This window comes from Rutidosis leptorrhynchoides, chromosome 6 (assembly GCF_046630445.1).
Source record: "Rutidosis leptorrhynchoides isolate AG116_Rl617_1_P2 chromosome 6, CSIRO_AGI_Rlap_v1, whole genome shotgun sequence".
Taxonomy (NCBI): domain Eukaryota; kingdom Viridiplantae; phylum Streptophyta; class Magnoliopsida; order Asterales; family Asteraceae; genus Rutidosis; species Rutidosis leptorrhynchoides.
In genome coordinates, this window is record NC_092338.1 from 250841846 (window position 1) to 250850266 (window position 8421).

An 8421-nucleotide genomic window follows, 5' to 3' on the forward strand; every position below is an offset into this window, starting at 1 on the left:
TGGCACGATTGTGCATTTTGGTTGACCACCTTTGGCGAGGTGCACACTTCGTGTGTACGTTATCACATGTGCTTGTGATGTGGATTATATAACCCCAATGGGGAAGGGTTGGTATTGAGTTGTGATTGGAGAAGTGGATCACGTGTGGATGCGGATTCACGATGACACGTGTAGTTTCGGTCATCTTATTGAGGTAGTGATCTCGTGTGGTTACGGATTCACTAAGGCTCGTGTAGTTCGGCCAACCTCGATGTTGTTGTGGTAATGAAGATAGTAGTCTCGTGTGGATACGGATTTACTATGGCTCGTGTAGTTCGGCCAATCTTCATTGTGGTAATTGACTTTTGGTATTGGGTTAAGGGGTTAACCTTGGTCATTGTACGCTTTATTTTTATATATTGTTGTATCGTTGTGATGTAGCTAACCCTCCGGGTGTAGCTTGTTGGAGTGGTTCATATCGTCGTTGGTGAACTTACTTGTTGATTATTAGCTTGTTATATAGCGGTTGAACGGTATGCTTAGTTTGTCTTATACGTGGATGCTCCGGTATGTGTTATTTGATTATTTGTATGGCGTGTCCATTTAATGCATATATATGTACGTAGTATATTCTCACTCACTAAGCGTTAGCTTACCATCTCGTTGTTTACATTTTTTTATAGATTTGCATGGAGGCGGTGGCTCGGGTAAGCGTGTGAACTAGTGGACTCGCTTAGTTTGCTTTAGAAGACTTGCTTTTGGATTTGATTAAGATTAGGTAGCGTATCCCCAATCGCCATGTTCGGCTTTTATGTTGTATTAAAAACATGCAGTCGAAAATTGTATTTCGTACTTAATTCGTAAAACGGACCGATGTGGGCCCGACATCGTAAAACTTGTTTTATTATAAAAACGTGTGAGTTTTACCTATTATAATGTGTTGCGAAAACCGTTTAGTCTAAAAGCGTCGGGAAGCGATAGATCTTTAACGCAAAAATGTAAAATCCGGACAAAAGCTGAATGGCCTTGTGCGCGCCGCGCACAAGGAGGGTTGCGCGCCACACACCCTATCTGTATAAAAAAAATTTATTCCGCGTTTTTGGTTGGACAACGAGTTGGGTTGTTACAACATACACGAGTGAGTGATCAACCATACGCCTGAGACAGCCCACTCATACGAGTGAGGCTTGACTCGCGCGATTGACTCAATATCAGGGGTATATAAGTGTTCATGTTCTTCATTTTAGGTAAAGCCTCTCATTACACACACATCACTCAGATCTGGTAACCTGTCCGATTCTCTCACAACCCAAATCCCTCAAGAGGTGAATAATAGCTCTAGGTGTTAATCTAATCACACATCCATTGTTGTGGTTTGACTTAATTAATCCCAAAAAGCATTTCTCATTCACTAGAGGGTTTGATTCACTTATTCCGCCATTGTGTGAGTTAAATCTGTTGATTTCGAAGTTCCTAGTCATGTTTCATCAAATGATCTTCTGATCTTGACAGAATCTTCTCTCAAGAATAGTGCGAACCACTGAATTTTGCTCTCGTTGCCTTTCTTCACGGTAGATATGATCGTGAAGGGTATTGATAATGTCTTGAATGCGATCTTCTAGGATTTCAACATTATTATCTTCTCTCTGTAGATAGAGGTTGTATTTGTTCCTGATAGCCATGATTCGTTCTGTTAAGCGTAGCGTGAAATCTATTGTTGATTTAAGGATGGCTTCGAGAATATCTTCAAATTCATCGGTGTCATTGATGATGGTTATCATGTCGGCGTGGGTAGATATGATCGGAATCCGATCTGAAAAAGAGTTCGGCTCCTCCAGATCTGGTTCGGCTGGAGAATATGAGTCATCTAGAATATCTTCATGTTACTCTTCCTCGTTATCATCGGTATAATAGTCTTCTGAGGATTCTTCTGATGAACCGGCTTCTTCAGTATTCCGGTTCTTTACTTTGACATTTGCAGGGTCAATTTCTATATCCTTAACCTCAACCTTATCAGTCTTCTTCTTGAAGCGAATGATTAAACTGTGATCTTCTGTCTCAAGCCTCATTAATTCTTTGTGACATTCCTGGCTTGGAGAGGGTATCATCGCAGTTTCTTTTACGTCTCCCATTTAATGACAGTCCTAGCCATATTAATGAAAGGTATTCCTAACACTATTGGTGTGTGTAGGTCTTCCTTAATGTCCATCACTCCAAAATCCGTAGGATACAAGAATTTGTCAACTTTCACCAAGACGTTCTCAACTATTCCCTGAGGATTTCGAATTGTGTGATCGGCAAGTTGGATTGTCATATTAGTTGGTGACAAGTCTCCTAACTCTAATCTCTTATAGAGATAGTAGGGGATTAGGTTGATACTTGCTCCTAAATCTGCTAGCGCATGAATGGTTCGAGATTGGTAGATTGAACACGGGAAAATGAATTAGCCCGTATCTCCTAGCTTTTGCGGTAGAGAGTTTCTGGGTAATGTCGAGCATTCTTCACTCAGTAGAATTATGTTAGAATCTGGTATCCTTTTCTTTGTAGAGAGAAGCCTTCGGATGTATCTCTTCTGCTTGGGAACTTTGGACATGGTGTCCGAGAATCTTCCATCAAGTTTGAAGGAATCAAGCTTGAATAGTTCCTCCTGTAGCCTTCCAGAGTAAGGTACACGAACCAGAGTTGCAGTGGATAGCTTCTGAGTAAATGACGATTTATTCTTGAGCCTAGCTGACCTTCTTCGTGGTTCCTCCTCTGGGATTATGGAATCCATTTGCTTAGCTTCCTCTATATGGGGATTTTGGATAGTATTACTTGGTAACATTCCTTGTGGTCAGGTTTAAGGCGTTGTGGTAACTGTTCGAGCTACATTTCTAGACTTTTGAGCAGAGCCAATTGGTTTCTCATTAGTATCTCTTTCTGGTCTTGTTTGGATGCAGTTCTCTGATTTAGCTGTTGTTGTCCTTGAATGAACTAAGTCAACTGATCATCAGCTACAAGAGTGAGGTTGGTTACTTTTGTAATTTAGGTGGTGGAGGAATTTTTCTCGACTGGTGGACCAGTGAGTGGAAGTGGTTGATCGTAGGACAATTGAGATTGTTGGGGTGGATAAGGTGGGTAACGAGAGCGAAAAGGCTGGTTGTTTTGTTGAAATTGGTTAACCCTAGGTCGTTGATTGAATCCGGGATTTGATTGACGAGTTGGGTATTGAACGTAACAGACTGAACCGTCAGGGTTCTCGTACTCAGCTTGTTATTCTTCAGTGGGTTACGGGTTGGTACAATTAACATAGGCCTGGACCTGGTTAACCTGCTGCGGCTGCGTCTTCAATTCTCCGAGTGTTTGGCAAGAGATTTCATCTTGTCCGTCAGAGATTTGATGGCCTCCGTTTGATTATTAAGTGCTGAGAGTGGTGCAGATGATGAAGTTGTTTCACCACTATTCCAGTCTTGATGATGCATTGTCATGTTCTCGAGCAACTCCCATGCTTCGTCTGCTGTTTGGTTCATTAAATTTCCTTGAGCTGCAGCATCGATCGTCATCCTATGATTTACCGTAAGGCCATTGTAGAAGGTACAGATTTGAGCTACCCGTTCTAAATGGTGATTAGGGCATTTCTTCAGCAGAGTTTTGAATCGCTCCCATGTAGTGTAAAGAGATTCATCATAACTTTGTTTGAAGTTAATGATGTCATTCTTGAGTTTGGTTTGTTTAGAAGGAGGGAAATATTTGGTTAGGAATTTAGTAGCCATCTCCGTCCATGACGTGATGGAATCTTTTTCCAATACTTCAAACCATGTTTGTGCATGATGAGTGAGAGAATAGGGGAACAAGTATAGCCGGAGTACCGGACTATATCTTGTCCTATCCCTGGCTGTTTGTAGGAGTTTGAAAGAGATATGAATTTATCAAGGTGAGAGTTAGGATCGTCATTCGGTAACCCATGAAACTGACAGCTATTTCTGGATGAGCTGTATGATGTGATGTTTTAACTCGAACGAGTGTCCTTGAATGTCTGATATCTGATTGGTCATCCTCAACCTTCAATCGAGGGTTTTATGTTTTCTGCTAAAGTAACGCGTAACGCCATTTGATTTCTGGTTCGTTCTTCCTTGCGTGCTTTAGATATTATTATGTCTGGATCAGGTACAGAGAACAACGGCCCTCGTCTAGATCGGGTTTGGGTCATACACTGGGTATGCCTTTTTGTTTTCAATGTTAAGTAGATAAACTAAGTTCCTAATTTAATCTAAAGTAATCTTAGGCTATTATAAATTAATCTAAGGTAATCTAAGGTAGTCTTAATCCAAAGTAGTTTAACTCTAAGGTAATCTAATCTAAGGTAATCTAATTATCCTAAGTTTAGATATGTTTTTGGTTCTTGCTACTAATTCCCTGGTATTTTGATAACACAGCTTTGTACGAACTATTCAACAAACCAAGTGGCCAGGCCGACTACAGAGAGGCAGGATCCTTTTGGTTCCAATATAATTGGAGACTGTTCAGAAAATTCAACAACCAAGTCCGTGTATAATTGTCTTTCTTACGGAGCGGCGTCTGTGTATTCAACAACTAAGTCCATGTATTCAACAAACCAAGTGGCCAGGCCGACTATGAAGCGGCGTCAAAAACTTTGTTACTCTCCTGATATGGCCAAAACGGACGGTTTTATTTATGCGGTGTCATTAGACCGCAAGGCGTCAGAATCAACCACCAACAGGGGGTAATGGTTTTAAATGTATATTTAACGGCGCCTAAATCGTACTACTCCTTATTATAAGTAAGGGAAGTATGACCTAGGGTCGTATTTTAAGATATCAGTAGAATCGAACCTATATTTAAAGCTTAAGATAATTCTAAGGTGGATGAGTAGTGTTTACCTAATTTTGGGTTTTCTAGTTTATAAGACAGATAAAGTAAATGCGATAAAATTTGTAATTCAGATAAGGTTAAAACAAGTGCATGCTATGATTTCGTTAGTTACTCTGCCGGGATTATGGAATACTGGCTCATGAATAGGTAGGGACCCTGTATTCATTACACTAGTCCTAAATGCCCCTGTCATAAGACATGTCACTGGGTAACGCGATAGGCTTGAAGATTCTGAATAGACAACAACATCCCTTACCCCCAACGCCCGTGCAGTCTGACTACATTCATACACGTTCAGATGGCTCATCCAATTGAGCGACTCGGTTGGGTGACGTATTAACATTCTACAAAGGTCTAAACTTTCTTAAGCATAATAGAATACAGGGTTTACCGTATCCGAGAGACGTGATGTGTTTCAATGCTTTTGTTAATGATTGGGTTTAAAAGATAGTTAGGCCCTTAAAAAGAGTTCAACCATAAAGAACACCATGGCCAAGTCAAGTTGACTTCCATGAACACGTTCGGTTATCCTAACGGTCTAATCCTTTATGTGTTTAAATAAACAGCTCCTTAATTAATCAAGAATCCCTCAAGCGAAGTGCAATGCTTGAGACCACGTTATGGTGAAGTGTACTAATCAGCACTGACCTGGTTCCATAGCCTTACTTAGCAGAGGTACAGCTTACAACAACTGTTGTGCTTCAACGTGCACGTATGAAGTTTATATGCTTTGTGACTACACTAGCATGGTCTAGGACCGACAATGTACTGGGGGTCTAGTTAGATGTTTCACTACGAAAGAGTCCTCAGTCAAAATCCAAGGTTCGGTGAACTTACTACAGCCGGTGTGCCTTATTCAAACTTACGTTATATCCGATAGACTTCTCTTATCAAGGAGTGACACAGATAGTGTACTCTGAATCGGGGTTGGTGACTTCCCAATAACAGAGCCAATAACTACGTTCTAATAGTTAGAAAAGCGATTGAGTTTAAAGCATAATCGGAAAGCATCTCGATAACATACACAAGCCATAATATTATTTTGGCATTATAACTGACTATATCATAATATTAACTAAAGATAACTACTCACTAATCATGGAAACAATATCACAAAGCATAATAATGGAAAACATTATATAAAGACAAAGGATAGAAGTACCAGTAGATTAAAAGAGTTCCGAATACAAAAGTGACAACTTCAAACTCCAGACCGCTCCTAATACAATCTTCGGCGTTCTTCTCTGGGTACTAGATTTCTCGCACGGAGTCGAAGACCTTGAAAGTATGACTAATATTATAGAAAGAGAAAGAAAGAAGTGAATTGAAGTGTGTGTAAAATTGGATGACAAAGACCCTTTAAATAGACTTGAAATTTGCCTGCAAACGGCTGGCAGGCCGTTTGCCAAGCCGTTTGCAGGGGCCGTTTGCCAGCTTTTCCCGTTTGCTGTGCCCGTTTACTTGACCCGTGTGGCAGGCCATTTGCCATAGCAGTAGGTCGTTTAGCAATCCTTTTGGCAAGCCATTTGGCCTGCCCTGGTTTTCTGAATTCACTGGATCGTAACTTGATTTCTTGTCTTTCACCGTTTTCGCTCTAGAATCTTCGTTTTAGCTCCGATTCTCTTCATTCTTTTTGCACCGTCTTAGTAGTCACTTGTTCTTCAATTTTAACCGACGAAGCGGGTATTTTTGCGATAAAGATTGGAACTTTATTGTTTTTGGGCCTTAATACCGAGGTGAAAACGTGACTTTTTAGCCGATATCAACGTTCCTCAGTAGGCATATTGTGTCAAGTGTATAGCTCATTTGTAACTGGTAAACGCGGCTACTTAAACTCAGCTTAAATGTACTTCCAAATCTTGGTGTCTTGACCACCAGACCAAATTTTGAATCTTGATTTCCAGGCCGAGTAATTATCCATACATTAGTCATTCACATTTGGTTCCACTACCGGATTCACATTCTACCAGAAGTAAACGTTGATTCATACTCATAATACTCTGAACAAATGGAGCAGCCAACGCTTAGTCGTTTGAATTATGCATCTTTAACAATCAAAGATAAGTAAACCATTTGGTTCAAGTAATCAAGTGTATGTTTCAGTAATCTAAGGTCTTAGTCGTAGGAATCCCTAAGTCAATCGTGCGAGTGACTTCAACTACCTAACAGACAACGACACTAAGATCTCAAGCGTACGATTACGATCAACCGTATGATCAAACGTACATTTCACCTATCAAGCTTACGAGTTAGGTATCAACCATGTGATCTTATGTACGAGTCATAAGCTAGTACTATCACCTCTAAGTCTAGTCTAACACGTGCGGTTCAGCTTCAACTGTAAGCCCAACCGTTCGAGTGAACCTTCAAATTGATACTCAACCGTATATCAGCAGAACTGATTAGGTTAATCACCTAAAATCACTAATTTTTGATGTAAAACTTGAAATTCTTCGTTCACAAGCTGTATTAGAACTAAACTAACATAAACACAACAACTAAACAATAATAAAAATGTAAAAATAATCACTTTTAATCTAAACTGTCTTAAGAACATAAAACCCACAAATTTAGATCTTCAATCTTCAATCTTCAAATTTACACTAGATTTATGTTGTTTCCTCAACCAAAGCTCTGATACCAGTGATAACACATGTTTTTAATCTTTAAAAATCAATATATCCACAAACAAAAGGAAAAATTCAAGTGTATTGTATTTTCTAGTGAATATTGAGATGCTTTTGGGATTGACTGAGTCAAATCACACTTGATGAGTGATAAGATCAACACCTAGAGCTATTATTCACCTTATATAAGGTTTTAGATTCTAAGCAAAGAGAGAAAATAGGCTAGGGTTACCAGATCTGAGTGAAATAAATGAGAAGCTTAACCTAAAATGAAGATCATAACACTTATATACCACATACTGACCTGCCAACTGTATGAGTCACTTTCTTACCCGTACGAGTGAGCTGACTTAACCGTAAAGTTTTGGATCATCACTCGTGTAATCCTCAACAATTTAAGTTTCAGGACACAACTCAACACAGCCGTGCGTATGAGCTGGTCATCCGTACGAGTGACGCTTCACTCGTACGTGTGACTGAGTCTAGAATAGTCAGCAACCATATCTTGTACTTGTGTTTCAGTTTAAGCAGCCATGACAGAGATAAATACACAGGTCAACTCAGGGAGTCATGGTCAATGTCATACTCTAAAGTCAAACTTTAACCATTCATTTTGTATAAGTAATATTATATTATTTAAATATATAATTACTACAACACGTACTTGGTCAATGGTTTGACCGATTGGTTAACCAAGGTCAACGATATGGTCAACATGGTCAACAATTCAAGTCTGACCTAAAAGTTCGTTCAAACCTAAGGTCATTAACATACGTGTCAAAATATACTAAACTTATAGTAATTATAATACTTTTAACAATTTAAACTGCGCTGTAAATTTCTATAATTTTTATAAAAATAAGAACATGTTGGTTTGACCTGAAACACACGCCAAAATATCTGGTACCCAATGATCTAAAACATATTCGAAAATCAGATTCTA

The 8421-nt window shown here is 39.4% G+C and overlaps 1 non-coding gene across 1 annotated transcript; it reads left to right on the plus strand.

Annotated features, from left to right (window-relative positions):
• Positions 1-3576: 3576 nt before the first annotated feature.
• On the plus strand, positions 3577-3683 carry LOC139856439 (small nucleolar RNA R71). Its single transcript, XR_011761922.1, has one exon. It is a non-coding gene; the product is annotated as a small nucleolar RNA R71 (small nucleolar RNA).
• Positions 3684-8421: the final 4738 nt, after the last annotated feature.